At 47.0% G+C, this 16,468-nt stretch overlaps 1 protein-coding gene across 5 annotated transcripts in view; it reads right to left on the bottom strand.

Moving 5' to 3' along the window:
* Positions 1 to 16,468, bottom strand: part of TTC7A (tetratricopeptide repeat domain 7A) — a 368,146-nt gene that overhangs the window by 311,723 nt on the left and 39,955 nt on the right. The gene's annotated exons all lie outside the window — the stretch shown is intronic.

The following is a 16,468-nucleotide window of genomic DNA, read 5'->3' on the forward strand; positions in this document are numbered from 1 at the left end:
AGTGAGGAGCCGATTGGTTGGTGATTTATCACTCTTCATTTTATCACTTTTCAAGGCATAGTTAGTACATCTCGCCCTGTGTGCTTTATTCAAGGGGATAGGCAAGTTGGGCATTACAATTTTAAGCAGGATGACAATTCCTGATTTGACTGTGTTGCAGGAGCGTTTGAGGCCACTAAATGTCTAACGCTCCTGAATGCAACTATTGTGCCCACCAGCAGTTCATTGCAGGCCCCCTGCTTTCAGCTTCCTGAAGTGCCCTCTACTGATCAATTGCTGGCAGATGTTACAATAACCAATAACCATGATAACCAATCACAGGTTTGCTTTTGGTCACTATGAAAAAAACAACAGGTAAATCAATAGCGAGAGCTTAGAGAGTGACGTATCAATATGGGTAGAGAAAACGCACATTGATCGATATCAGAGGGAGAAAAGCAGGATGGAATAAAGGTTACGAAACATCGAAACTGTATGATTTACATGTAAGTTCCATATCGCTAAATGCAACAACCTTCCTGCCTTTGATGTGGATCCAAATTTATGCAAACTATAAAGGCAAGGTACTGTAACCCACGAAGCAGTAAAAATTCACTACTTGGGGTGCCATGTAATGCCACCAGCATGAATGACCCCCCCCCCCATTTCCCCTCGCAACCATGTCTCAACTGACTTTCATTTGCGGGCGCCGGGACGAAGACAGGATGGACGGCTGACGTCCTGTGACATCAGCTGCCCATTCATGGCAAGCATCAGCCTGCCCACATACCCAGGGGCGTTCCCATGGCCCAGCTCCGCCAGTGCACTAACAATGAATTTGCATATAAGACTGGACATCAAATATGGATCTGCATATTAGACTGTGCACCAACACTGGATTTGCATATAAGACGGGCACCAAATACAGATCTACATATAAGACTGTGCACCAACACTGGATTTGCATATAAGAGGGGCACCAGATACAGATCTACATATAAGACTGTGCACCAACACTGGATTTGCATATAAGATGGGCACCAGATACAGATCTACATATTAGACTGTGCACCAACACTGGATTTGCATATAAGACGGGCACCAGATACAGATCTGCATATAAGACTGTGCACCAACACTGGATTTGCATATTAAGGATGTCACTAAACATCAGTGACCATATTAGAATGGGCAGGCTTTGTATACTATAGATGCCCATTACACTTTACCTGACACTAGACTTATGCTGCCCATACATATGTGCGATCGGATTCGAACCCAATCGCATCTTGTGGTGCAAAAGTGCCCCCTTGGCAGCACCTGATGTAACATGCCACCTAGACATGGCACATCAGAGGGCTGCCCAGTGTTTTAAACACTTCTGCAGCCACCGCTGACAGACCCCCACCACCCGCTAGCGCTTCTTGCGCTACATAAGGCCGCCCTCTGCCCGCCGTCACCCACACCACCAGCGGTCCCTCCGGCCCCCTCTCCCCATCCCCATCCCTCCGCCCCCCACCTGCGGATCGCATTCGAGCATCGCATGTGGTTAGAAACCACATGCGATTGCTCCTGCGATTTGGTAGATATTATGTGCAGCACATAACATCTTGAGACGCGATATTCGACCGGCGTGCCCGCGCATCGTGTCGAATGTCCCCTTAAAAATGCATACAATCATTTAAATTTCTCGGTCAGATGCGGTCGAAATCGAAAGGATTGTATGCAATATCTCACATATGTATGGGCAGCAGCATTAGGCAGTCTCTAACTTACTTTACTGGCGTCTACTGTATATTTTAGTTTGTTGAGACACGCACACACCAACAGTGTCTATCTACTGAACCAGAACTGAAATGTAGGAAGCAGCTGTGCAGCCATAGTTAGTAAGTTCCAGTTCAAAGAACATAAGGCAATGCAGGTTCCATGAAACTTTAAGGGAAGGTACAGCTGCTGATCCTTAGCTAATACAGTAACTTCTCTCCAACTATAGTAATTAAAATACAACACAGAATAACAGTTTATGTACTAAGCACCACGGTTCTAAACCTGACTCATATAATCGTGTTTATGCCGGAAATTTAAAAGGACAATTCTTTCACTAGATTTTTGATAGTAAAATCATTGGCCTTTTCCATTTTTAGTATATACAGGATTAAAATCACCAGGATTTAGGTCTCAAAGCCAGCGGTGTAACTATAGCACCGCAGCCCCCGCCACCGCGGGGGGGCGCTGTGCATGTGGGGGCGCCGGGGGCTGCGGTGCTATAGTTAACCCCCCCAATCCCCCGCAGACTTACCTATCGCGCTGGTCCCGGCGGCTCCGTTCTTCTGCTGAGGACCACCAGAAAATGGCCGCCCCCATATAGCACACAGTTCTCTGAAACTGTCTGCTGTATGGGGCGGCCATTTTCTGGTGGTCCTCAGCAGAAGAACGGAGCCGCTGGGACCAGCATGATAGGCAAGGCTGTGGGGGATTGAGGGGGGGTTTGCATTGGCGGCGGCGGGGCGGAGGTAGGGGTGCTTAGCCGGGCGGGGGGGCGCCCAAAATGTAGCTACGCCACTGCTCAAAGCTTAGGGAAAAACCCTAGGAGTTTGTGCAGTGGAGTTTCTGTGCAGGAAATTGACATGCCCAAGATGGCCGCACAGTGGATACATTCTTCCAACTTTTCATATTCATCTGCCCACAAATGAAAGGTGATACTATCATACCAAGGACAGGATTGTTTCAAGGATCAACTGGATTCCATCACAGGTAAGCTGTTGGACCCAGAGAGTGCAGTTGTTACTGCTGTTACCACCTCCGCTCGGGATAAATGAGGATGTCCGGTGGTTGGGTTGTCGGAGATCAGATTACCAATGCTGGCATCACAACAGGGGTCAGGTAATTATAATTACTATCCCACTGGCCGCAGTGCCCAACCCTTGCGTTTTGCCACCTCGTTGCTAATTTTAGTACTATAACTGCGGGTGCAGCGTTGTTTATAAACTTTTTGTAACATGATGTAACATGTGCAAAGGAAGGAAGAGAAAGACTCTCTCTTTGTTGGGGCACCTGCCCAAACCACACACCTTAACCCTGAAGAAGCCAGAGAGGTGAAACGATCGTTGGTTTCAGTGGGAGTGACGCAGACACTGTGCGCCTCCCAATCTTGCCGCACTTGCCGCAGCAGCAGCCGTGCCACAGACCGGCTTTAACACTATCCAGCGCTCCGGATACTTTTGGCCGTACCAGCAGTATCAGCCCCAGCTCCTGCAGCCCTCTCCACGCGCTAATCGTGGAAGACGCTTACAGCTGCAGCAGCTACAGCCTGCCCGACTGGACTGTTACAGTGCCGCTCAGCGCATCAGCGGTACCAGCCGCATCAGCCCCAGCTCCTGCAGCCCTCTCCACGCGATCATCGTGGAAGACGTCTACAGCTGCAGCAGCTACAGCCTGCCCGACTGGACTGTTACAGTGCCGCTCAGCGCATCAGCGGTACCAGCCGCATCAGCCCCAGCTCCTGCAGCCCTCTCCACGCGATCATCGTGGAGACGCATACAGTCGCAGCAGCCACAGTCTTTCTGACAGGACTGTCACAGTGCCGCCCAGCGCATAGCGTGCACTTACAGGTACCCGCTCACCCGCACTCCTTCTACCTCCTTCCCTCCCTGGTTCTTCCTTCCACTTCTTACCTGCTACCTTCTGTCCTCCTCCTAATCGTTTCTTTTTCCCCTACACTCACTTCATTGGTGTTATAAAATCCCCCACAGTGTGATAACAAGCCCGCTCACCCACCATACCTAAAAAAAGCCCATCTAACAAATGATGGCAGCTTACTTGGGGCGTATGAAGGTATGACAGGAGAAGGGTGACCTCTCCCAGTTCCATACAGTATTCCACCCCTAGTGATAGGTATATTAGGTGGGCAGCAGCCGCTTTTCGCACCAAGGGTAACACCAATTTCTTTCTTCCTGACTCCATACTGGGCAGAGCTCCTCCCCCACAATACCCATAAGAGCCCACTACTATCAGGTGGCAGCTGACAAGTGGAAGTGGGTAGCCTGCCAGAGGTGAAAGGAGACTTTCTAATCCTCAAACCAGACTACCCCACCACTGTTAAGGGTATATAAAGTCGGTGGGATCACTCATACCCTTTTGGATACAGTCAGACTCTCATCTCCATCTGGTCCCTCTTTTTTCCATTTTTCTTGGTCATTTTCCTCCCCCTCTTTCCTTGTGTCCATAAACCCCTTCCCCCATTCCCCACCTCAATATCCCTAATCCCTATCCACCTACCCTGCGGGTGCATGTTGTGACTCAGAGACCTGTACATACAAACAGTACCTGAGCCACTAATGATTAAAATATTAACTGTCATTGAGAGAGAAAAAATTCTTTTATCTAGACTGCCGATTCAACAGCATGCATATTGTTGATAGTCAGAGATTGGTTTGGATTTAACTAGCAAATACTGACAGTATAAGCATACTATGTTGACACTACAGCTGTCGGCCAAACTGAAATAATACAAGATTGCCACAGCATAGATAAACTCATCTCTTTGTGCCAACTGCTATCTGTACTAACACCAATCTGTATTGCAAATATATGTGTAACTGCCGACAAGGTGGCAGGTAGATTGTGACAACTTATATCTAAGAGATTGGTTTGGATTTAACTAGCAAATACTGACAGTTTAAGCATACTATGTTGACACTACAGCTGTCGGCTAAACTGAAATAACACAAGATTGCCACAGCACAGATAAACTCATCTCTTTGTGCCAATTGCCATCTGTACTAACACCAATCTGCATTGCAAATATATGCGTAACTGCCGACATGGTGGCAGGTAGACTGTGACAACTTATATTTCATGCTTCACATGCCGGCCATGAACCGAACTAGAGCCTGTCTGTATTGAATGAGACATACTCTAGTGTCGGCCTGCCGACAAATACACTGTTGACAACGGGCACCTTACATCAGGCACTGGAAAGTGTTCTCTTAAAAGTAGATTCCTAAGTTTGCGGAATCTCACTATAATTAAATGTATATTTTCCCTTTTTGGCAAACAAACTAGGAGAGTCACTAGTCAGCCTACACGCTACCTCTTCTTAAGAACAGCTAAACTTTGCAGAGGGATTGTTACCCCTTCGATACAATGTTGAAATAGTAACTGTTCTAGCAATACTTGAAACATTTTATTTACTGTGGTGTAATTTCATGTATTGACCTATCCATTATACCTCGACTCTCCAATCGATAGTCCATGGTTCTGACTAAGTGAATCCTAGTAAGTGTTAACAGATAACATCCCGCTTTAGCAACACGCAGGTGACCCCCTCTAACCCACTACCTGTGTTGGGGAACATTACCACCTGGACTGGGGGCTGGGCTACATTAATTTAGTCCAACCTCATAGGCTCATCTTTGAGACTTTTTCTAAGAGTCCTTATACTTTTAGACTCATACGTATCTTCTTGAGCCGAGATACATGGTGTTGCAGAACCAGGGGATGTTATGCCCACAGGGCACACACGAGTCAGTGTGAATCATTCAATTCTTGTATATATATATTTATATGTTATATGTTTGTGTGTGAGCGCCTAAAAAACGTTCTTGTCTAGTGTCTATTTTAACAAAACCTATTAAAAGTTAATTTTTAGCCTACACCATTTTCTGGGTTGGACCAATCTAACCCACTCCTTGAAGTGTTACTAGCATCCTTAACTAGTCTACTCTACCCCAGTGACTCTGGCTCCGTGATATATCTACCTATATCATCCCACTCAAACCTGTGTTGCTACTCATGACTTACTGACAATATCTTATGATATATTTCTACAAGTTTCTGATTACTAAATTGTAATCATTGTTAAAGAGTGCCCCAACAAAGAGAGAGTCTTTCTCTTCCTTCCTTTGCATATATAATCACTCTCTAGGGTGCACCTCCACGCTATCTACTTGAAGTGAGATCCCTCTAAACAGGCCTCCTATACCATTTTGAATTGTGGATTCATCGATACACACCCATACTTACTGTATTTACTAATCATTACCTGTGCTCTGATCCACCTTCCACTTCCCCCTTCCCTTACATTTCAATGATGTAACATGTGCAGAGAGACTTGGATTTGGGTGGGGTGTGTTGAAACTGAAATCTAAATTGCAGTGTAAAAATAATGCAGCCAGTATTTACCCTGCACAGAAACAAAATAACTCCCCCAAATCTAACTCTCTCTGCACATGTTACATCTGCCCCACCTGCAGTGCAGTTTGCCCATTTTGAGAACAAATTTGTACCGCGATCAGATCTGAATAAGAGCCAGGGCACTAGTGTTTTTTCTTGTTTTCTTTTTACTGTTTCTCTTTAATTAAATTGTAAAGAACTGTGGATTAGGGATGGCCATCAGTATGGTTGTAATTGATGGTTACCATTGATGACAATATTGCAAGTGGCAATCGATGGTTACAAACTATTAAATGGATAAACCATCGATAGTTTCCCCAACAGATGGTCATGTCCATTGGTGGCTTCAGAGATGGGGCTGCAGCACTGTTCAAAACTTAAAAATAGCGGAGACACACCAACTGCCATTCCAAACTGACTCTTTGACAGTTGGCGTGGTTGCCCTATTTGAATTTTTGGTAACCTGTGGAGGGGGGGGGGGGGGTGTTGACTGACTGGACCAGGGGCCAATCAGAACCTGGGGGTGGAGCTTCACAGTTGCCAGGGGCGGAGCTATGCTCCATTTCCTGACACTTGTAAAAAAAAAAATTCTGTTATACTGTGCCATCGATGGAGAGAGGCTATCCGGCTCTCCCCGCTCGATGGCAAAAGGATTCAATATTAGCTATAAACCACTGATGATTTTGAATCCCTTCTGTGGATCCCCTGAGGCAACATATAAATAAAAAAAATAGTAATTGTAATAATACTGTCCTTACAGGAAAACTATGGCAAGGCATGCTGATCCGTGTAGTTCCACAGTAGCTGGCGTGCCACAGGTTGCCTGCCGCTGCATTCTAGAAACACTGCTGCTTGTAAATTATTCCGTACGGAAATGCACAGCCTTTGATTGCAGATTAATGTCATACCGTGGCTATATTTTTGCCCTTTAACCCCGCAGTATCAGAACAATTAACCATTTCATACCACCAGTCTCATTTCGTCATCTCCCCATAGGCAGACAGGGTTTAAATTTTCATTTGTAATTTTTTTTTTTTTTATCTTGAATATAAATATGAGAACTGAAAACCTGTAGTATAACCTCAGCAGCACAGCTGGGCGGATACTGGAAGCAGACCTATTGTTTAATGGTCGGAAGTTCAGCTTGTCTGATGCTTATCACCATCCAAAAACATAATTGTCCAGCTCCTGTCTATTCCCAGGAGCTGGCTACTCGGCCTGTGGAACTCTGGTAGTCTTGAACACTTGAATTTAATTGGGCAGCACGGACGGTGTAATGGTCAGCATTACTGCCTCAAAGCGCTGAGGTCATGGGTTCAATCCCCACCATGTGTTATATATACAGGGCAGTACGGATGGTGTAATGGTTACATTACTGTCTCACAGCACTGAGGTCATGGGTTCTATCCCCACCATGTGTTATATATACGGGGCAGTACGGATGGTGTAATGGTTAGCATTACTGCCTCACAGCACTGAGGTCATGGGTTCTATCCCCACCATGTGTTATATATACAGGGCAGTACGGATGGTGTAATGGTTAGCATTACTGCCTCAAAGCGCTGAGGTCATGGGTTCAATCCCCACCATGTGTTATATATACAGGGCAGTATGGATGGTGTAATGGTTGGCATTACTGCCTCAAAGCGCTGAGGTCATGGGTTCAATCCCCACCATGGCTTTAACTGTGCGGAGTTTGTATATTCTCCCCGTGGGTTTCCTCCGAGTACTCCGGTTTCCTCCCACAATCCAAAAATATACTGCTAGGTTATTTGGCTCCCAACAAAAATTAACCCTAGAATGTCTGTGTGTGCGTGTACATGTAGTAGGGAATATAGATTGTAAGCTGCACTGGGGCAGGGACTGATGTGAGTGTTCAAATATTCTCTGTACAGCGCTGCGGAATATGTGTGCGCTATATAAGAAACTGTTAATAAATAAATAATAGAGGTGCAGAGCAATTTTAGCCTTTTATTACATTGGACCATCTCTGCTTGTCTTCGTTAGGCTGTATCGTTGCATTCTGAACTTTGTACTCATGCCTGGAATTCTGCTGTCAATATTTACTTATGTTCCTCGACTGCCTCTTAAACTTGATATGATTGGGCAGATGTGGAATATGCTAGAACCATGTCATTATGGTTATCACTTGATATCTTTCCTGGACTCAAGCCTTTAATAATTGTCAAATTGTTTCTTTCATTTATCTATTTACCATATAGAAGGAAATAACGAGATATCGCTGCTACTTTCTTCACCTTTTGAGTGCCAACATCTCTGTGAGAGATGTCCAAAATATCCTTTAAAAATGCCAGCAGCCAGTGGCGTAGCTAGAAACTGTCACAGCTGAAAGTGAAAGTAAAAACGGTCACAGCTGAAAGTGAAAGTACATTGCAGAAGCCGTCATTCTGACGGGCTTTTAACTAGTTAAGCAATAATTCTGCCAGATGACACGAGGGGAGGAACGGGCCTTATTCAGAGATGGACGCTAACGCCACTACTGCTGCAAAGTGTGAACACAACGGCTGTGCAAATATATGCAAGTGTCACACCCGCTGACACTGCCCGCCAGCAGCTTCACAAATTTGTACAATTGCGTTCAAAGGTGCTGCATCGTATGCAGTTTACATGATTAGATTGTAAGCTCCCAGGTGACAAATCCTTTACTTCCCTACACCTCTGCTGTATTGTGCATGAGAATTGTGCCCTGATTGTTACCTGTGCTCTGTTTACATTGCTCAGTTACTGGTTAATCAGATAAAGACCTTGCCACTGCTCTTGCACCTGATATAGGCCCTTATTCTGGTCTGTTCGCACGGACCAGAATCTTCGTAAAGGCATCAATGATTGCAAATTCGCATGCACAGGGTCATTTCTGCACATGTGCGTACGCCGGGTGCGTGCGTCCATTTTATTTTATTTATTATTTAATTATTAACAGTTTCTTATATAACGCAGCATATTCTGTTGCGCTTTACAAAAGGAGACAGTGATACAACAAACAGGGTATTTACAGACAGTCAAAAGGTAGGAGGGCCCTGCTCGCAAGCTTACAATCTATAGGGAAATAGGCATTGATACATAAGGATAGATACTGTATTCTTTATTGCATCGATTCCACCAGAATGCAAGGTTCCATGACTGGTTCTGGAATTTGATAAGCTTGCCTGAAGAGATGAGTTTTCAGGGAACGCTTATAGGTTTGGAGACTGGAGGAGAGTCTTATTGTGCGTGGGAGGGGATTACACAGAGTGGGTGCAGCCCGTAGAAAGTCCTACAGTGGGGAATGGGAGCGAGTAATGAGTGTGGATGAGAGACGCAGATCTTGAGAGGAGCGTAGAGGCGGGTTGGGAGATACTATGAGATAAGAGAAGATATCTTCTCTTATCTGGTATCTTGGTTTATGGCTTTGTGTGTAAGTAAAATAATTTTGTATTGAGTACGGTAGAATACAGGTAACCAATGAAGTGACTGACAGAGTAGCTTTGCAGACGATGAACGTCTGGCTAGGAAGATTAGCCTCTCAGCTGCATTCATGATGGACTGTAGTGGTGAGAGTCTGTATTGGGGAAGGCCAATAAGGAGACTATTGCAATAATCAATGCGTGAGATGATGAGAGCATGGATTAGAGTTTTTGCAGTGTCTTGTTTAAGGTAAGGGCGAATTTTATATATGTTTTTTAGGTGCGTGTGGCATAATTTTGAGATAGATTGAAAGTGGGGTACAAAGGAAAGTTCAGAGTCAAGGATAACACCTAGGCAGCGAGCTTGAGAGGTAGGAGTGATTGTCATCTTCTCAACAGTGATAGAGATATCAGGTTGGTAACTATTTATTGGCGAAAATATAATTAATTCTGTTTTGAAATATTAAGTTTGAGGTAGATGACATCCAGGATGAAACTGCAGAAAAGCATTCAGAGACACGGCTCAATACAGATGGGGACAGGTCCGTGGAGGATAGGTAGAGCTGAGTATCATCCGCATACAGATGATACTGAAATCCAAAGGAGCTGATTAGTTTTCCAAGAGATGAGGTATAGATTTATAGATTGATAAAAGCAGAGGACCTAAAACTGAGCCCTGAGGTACTCCAACTGATAGAGGTAGCGAAGAGGAGGTGGAATCAAAGAAACGAACACTAAAGGAGCGGTTAGATAGGTAGGATGAGAACCAAGAGAGTGCTGGGTCGTTAAGACCTAGGGATTGTAGTGTTTGTATGAGAAGTGTGTGGTCAACAGTGTCAAAAGCAGCAGAGAGATCTAGAAGGGGATGCGGTCAATTTCCCGGCGGTCGTAATCCCGGCGGTCAAAATCCCGACGCCGGAATCCCGACTACCGAAATCCCAACACTTTCTTCCTCCGTGGGTGTCCACAACACCCATAGAGGGAGAATAAATTAGTGTGCCAAGCGTAGCGAGGCACCGAGCCCGCTGTGTGGTGAGGGCAGCGAGCCCGCAAGGTAGGGGGGGCGATCCACGTCCCCCCCTTGCCGGGATTTTGACCGCCGGGATTCCACCACCGGGATTCCATACCGAATCCTCTAGAAGAACATCCAGATCATTCACCATTTTAGACAGTGCTGTCTCTGTGGAGTGTTGGGCACGAAAGCGTGACTGAAGTGGGTCCAGTAAGTTGTGCGAGTTAAGAAAGTGTGTGAGGCGAGTGTAGGCAAGTCTTTCAAGTAGTTTGGAGGTGCATGGAAGTTGAGAGATGGGACGGTAGTTTGAGAGAGAGCTTGGGTCAGAATTTAGTTTTTTTCAGAATCGGAGTAATAACTGCGTGTTTGAATAATGAAGGAAAGACACCAGTAGAGAAAGAGAGAATACAGATTTTAGTTAAGATTGGGATGAGGAACTGTACCCGAGGGGAGATACACACACACCAACTGTACCAGAGGGGAGATACACACACACCAACTGTACCCGAGGGGAGATACACACACACCAACTGTACCCGAGGGGAGATACACACACACCAACTGTACCCAAGGGGAGATACACACACACCAACTGTACCCGAGGGGAGATACACACACACACCAACTGTACCAGAGGGGAGATACACACACACCAACTGTACCAGAGGGGAGATACACACACACCAACTGTACCAGAGGGGAGATACACACACCAACCACCAAAAAAAGTATTTCTGCAATTTAAAAGCTCCCAGTCGTGAACACTGAAGGACAGATTCAGACACGTTCGTATGGGTCCAAATTCGGCCCCGCTTTCGAAGGTGTTGGGAGTCTGAACTGATGGAGGGGGGCAGACAGGGATCTGGTGCAGGGGAATGGCCAGGGTACCGCTGACCTGTTTGCTAGGTTGCGAGTATACGCAGCCTTACTAACAGGTCTGAATCGGTCACAGATGGAATGTGGAACTACAAAGAAGCGTGGGGTGGCCACCCATGTAAAGACAACAGTACATGCGGCTGAGGTAATTATTAACATGCCACTTAATAACATTACATCACTCACACACAGTGATTCATCCTGGACTCGATACAGGCTTTGTAAGAAGCTTATATTTGATACACAATCAACTACTTTAATCTCATCATCTACTTCACAGCCATCAGCCGGTGGGACGGGCTTATCCCTAATTATACGTTCTCTTTGAAGTAAACCATTTATCACTTAATTACCATAAAGGAGTTGGGTCGGCAATTGGCAGATTACCTGGCCAAAGAATTAACTTGTAAGAGCATATACAAAGCTTTATCGAGATCCGGGTGGCTGACAGACAATGTCTAGGTCCACAGTCAATTGGTCAACATGATGTCGACATGGTCAAAGGATTGACACACACAATATGTCGACATAGCAATGGTCGATACACATAAGGTTGACATATGTTTTTCCACATCGAGTGCAACGGGATGTGGTACTTGAATAGGATGTTCACAAACTCAGGTGTCTCTAATGGACAAAACCATGTGCACTGCAGGTGGGGCAGATGTAACATGTGCAGAGAGAGTTAGACTTTGGTGAGTTATTTTGTTTATGTGCAGAGTAGATACTGGCAGCTTTATTTATATGTATGATGTATAGATATCAGTTTGAAGTACACCCCCCACCCAAATCTAATTTTCTCTGCACATGATACATCCGCCCCATCTGCAGTGCACATGGTTTTGTCCATTAGAGAGAGAATTTGCTTTTGCAAGTGAACCAGAATGAGGCCCGTTGTCTGCCACACCCGCTTTTCTCATTATTTACAATTGTTAGTGCATAACTCTACCGTGTGTTGCGTATTACATTTCCGTTACATCATTGTTAACATAAACGTGATCAAACGGCTGCAATTTCACAGTGCGGACGATAATCGATTGACTGCACCTGCGTGTGGATCGTAGCGTCCATGGCCAGGTGTTTGAAGGGAAGTCATGTGACGTCAGCTCCGCCCCCCAATCACCCTGATTCTATCACAGCCGCTGAGTAAGTCCTGGGCTACACAAAGACTGCACACACTGGGGAATCGTTATATGGTGAGGGGCGTGGCCAAGTGTGTGAGGGGAAGTCATGTGATGTCAGCTCCGCCCCAGATCAGCCTGATTCTATCACAGCCGCTGAGTAAGTCCTGGGCTACGCACACACTGCACACACTGGGGAATCATTACATGGTGAGCGGCTGTTATCTGGGAGTGTCAGGTAATACGCAGGCGTGGCCAGGTGTATGAGGGGAAGTCATGTGATGTCAGCTCCGCCCCCGATCAGCCTGATTCTATCGCAGCCACCCAGTAAGTCCTGGGCTACGCACAGACTGCGCGCACTGGGGAATCATTATATGGTGAGGGGAGTGGCCAGGTGTGTGAGGGGAAGTCATGTGACGTCAGCTCCGCCCCCGATCAGCCTGATTCTATCACAGCCGCTGAGTAAGTCCTGGGCTACACACAGACTGCACACACTGGGGAATCGCTATATGGTGAGGGGCGTGGCCAGGTGTGTGAGGGGAAGTCATGTGATGTCAGCTCCGCCCCCGATCAGCCTGATTCTATCGCAGCCACCCAGTAAGTCTTGGGCTGTGCACAGACTGCACACACTGGGGAATCATTATATGGTGAGGGGAGTGGCCAGATGTGTGAGGGGAAGTCATGTGACACCAGCTCCGCCCCCGATCAGCCTGATTCTATCACAACCACTGAGTAAGTCCTGGGCTACGCACAGACTGCACACACTGGGGAATCATTATATGGTGAGGGGTGTGGCCAGGTGTGTGAGGGGAAGTCATGTGACGTCAGCTCCACCCACGATCAGCCTGATTCTATCACAACCACTGAGTAAGTCCTGGGCTACGCACAGACTGCACACACTGGGGAATCATTATATGTTGAGGGGCGTGGCCGGGTGTGTGAGGGGAAGTCATGTGACATCAGCTCCGCCCCCCGATCAGCCTGATTCTATCACAGCCGCTGAGTAAGTCCTGGGCTATGCACACACTGCACACACTGGGGAATCATTACATGGTGAGCGGCTGTTATCTGGGAGTGTCAGGTAATACACAGGCGTGGCCAGGTGTGTGAGGGGAAGTCATGTGATGTCAGCTCCGCCCCCGATCAGCCTGATTCTATCACAGCCGCTGAGTAAGTCCTGGGCTATGCACACACTGCACACACTGGGGAATCATTACATGGTGAGCGGCTGTTATCTGCGAGTGTCAGGGAATACGCAGGCGTGGCCAGGTGTGTGAGGGGAAGTCATGTGACCTCAGCTCCGCCCCCGATCAGCCTAATTCTATCACAGCCGCTGAGTAAGTCCTGGGCTACGCACAGACTGCACACACTGGGGAATCATTATAAGGTGAGCGGCTGTTATCTGCGAGTGTCAGGGAATACGCAGGCGTGGCCAGGTGTGTGAGGGGAAGTCATGTGACCTCAGCTCCGCCCCCGATCAGCCTGATTCTATCACAACCGCTGAGTAAGTCCTGGGCTAAGCACAGACTGCGCGCACTGGGGAATCATTACATGGTGAGGGGAGTGGCCAGGTGTGTGAGGGGAAGTCATGTGATACCAGCTCCGCCCCCGATCAGCCTGGTTCAATCGCAGCCACCCAGTAAGTCCCAGGCTACGCACAGACTGCACACACTGGGGAATCATTCCATGGGGAGCATCTTGCATATGGATTTGCAGGGAATCACCGATCCAGATACTTTTTCCAAGCCGTGCTATGCAATTCGCAGGCTTGCACAGAGCGGGATTTCACTCCTAATTTGCAGTCTTGCGATCAGGCCTGAATTGGGCCCATAGTTTTTATACATATGATGAAATGCATTGCACTGATATATGAGCTTTCCCAGCGCTGCTCCTGCGCAGTCTATAGAAACATTCTTTACAGCAGGGGCCGTGAATATGCATGCTTCCAGCTGCCGTGGAACTACACTTCCCAGCATGCACAGTTTTAGCATGTTTTATGTGGCAGGGCATGCTGAGATGTGCATACCTCCCAACTTTTGAAGATCTGGAGGAGGGACACTCTGCGTACGAAATTTTGGGGGCGTGACCTAGCCAAAATGGGGCGTGACCTAAAAGTGTGATCCTTCCGTGAGGCCACGCCCCATTTCTGCCGCTGTGAGCTGCTGACCATGCCACAAGCCCCTCAGGCTGCAGGCATAGACACTCTGCGCACAGTGACAGGGGGCTCCCAACTGCCCCCACGCGCTGCGGGACACTGCCGGCCCCGGGCGGGACGCGAGCACGTCCCAGAAAACCGGGACGGTCCTGCAAAAAGCGGGACAGTTTTGAGGTATGGATGGGTAGTTGGACAGCTGCTGAATACGCTTTCTCTACAGTTTCTCGTGCCCAGTGGCGTAGCGCCAAATTTTGCGCCCCTCCCCCCCGCCGAAAAATGTTGGCGGCCCTCCCCCTGTCTTACCTGTTCACATTCGTGGCCTGGAGTCGGGACCGCAGATCTACTTTGCACTCCTAGCCTCCTCCGGGCTCTGAGTCCTTATGACAAAATGTCCCTCAAAAAATGGCCGCCCCCTTACAGCAGACCATTTTGAAGGATGCTAGAGGAGGCCACTGCTGCCCCCTCTAGCATCCTAAATACTGTCTGCTGTAAGGGGGCGGCCATTTTTTGAGGGACATTTTGTCATAAGGAGCTAGGAGGAGGCTAGAAGCGTCGGGACGCAGACAAAGTAGGTCCTGGCTCCCAGCCATGAACGAGGCATAGCTCCCGCAGACCCCGGCGCCCACATTACTCAGCGCCTCCCCGCCACCGCGGGGTTTGTCGCAAGGTGGCTACGCCACTGCTCGTGCCTTACTAAAACCATGCCATGACCAATTCTTGCTCCGTGAACCATTTATCTTGTTGTTGTTCTGCAGCCTGGTTCCCCCAGATACTTCTACAGGCTCATTTCTAGGTGTGGTCCCCAATATACTCCTTTATTACATATGTTGTAACTCTGTATGTTGCAATTGCCAACAGGCAGAAGTATTGTCTGTGAGGTTGTGTTTTATTTATTATTACAGAACCTGTCAGCACAAGAACAATGCTGGGTGTTTGGATAAGGACCAATTAATTAAGACAAACTTAAGCTAAATTGCAATATCGTCTAAAAACCCCATAAGAAGTAATGAGTAATAGTAACTATGGATTTCATGTAACGCAAAAAAGTCTGTTGTGTAAAATTGTTGAAGATAAAACTATTTTACTATTAACCTAATGCTTTTTATCCTTTTTGTGCTGCAGTAATAGACCTAATACCCCGTTCTCACTGCCGCAAAAACCTGGGTATTTCCCGGGGCAAGCAGTAATTTCCCGTGTCCTGTCTCTGTGTGAAAGGGTCTTTGTGAAATTCCCAGGTGTTATGCCCCAGGAATTACACACGGGTTTTATGCAGGGTTTTTCCTGGGTAATACACGGGTGTGTGGAGTGTGAACAGGTTAGACCCGGGTTTTTCTCACAAAATGCAAAAAAGCAAGTTCATTGCATTGCTCAAAGCTGCTTTTTAAACAGTCAATCAAAGATACATTTTAAACATCCAATCAAAGCTTCTCTTAGATGCCACACACTTGATGGCAGGCATACCAGGGGAAGCAGTGTGAACGGGGCAGACACAGGAATTTCCCGGGTCTAAGGTGCAGTATGAACGTACCCCATTTACGTACCCCATTTACAAATCGGATGAATGATGGATTCTGTGCACAAATATTCCATATCTAAGCTTGCCGTGGATTATGTGATGCACAGTTGCCTTGCTTATCAACAATGGAGTTTAACGTGTGGTGATCCGATAATTCTGAAAGACTTAGGGGGGTATTCAATGCTGGATGATATTTCCGATCATCAGAAAAATCAGCCAGGACCTATCGGA

The sequence above is a fragment of the Crinia signifera genome, chromosome 3 (assembly GCF_055691185.1).
Source record: "Crinia signifera chromosome 3, ASM5569118v1, whole genome shotgun sequence".
Classification (NCBI taxonomy): domain Eukaryota; kingdom Metazoa; phylum Chordata; class Amphibia; order Anura; family Myobatrachidae; genus Crinia; species Crinia signifera.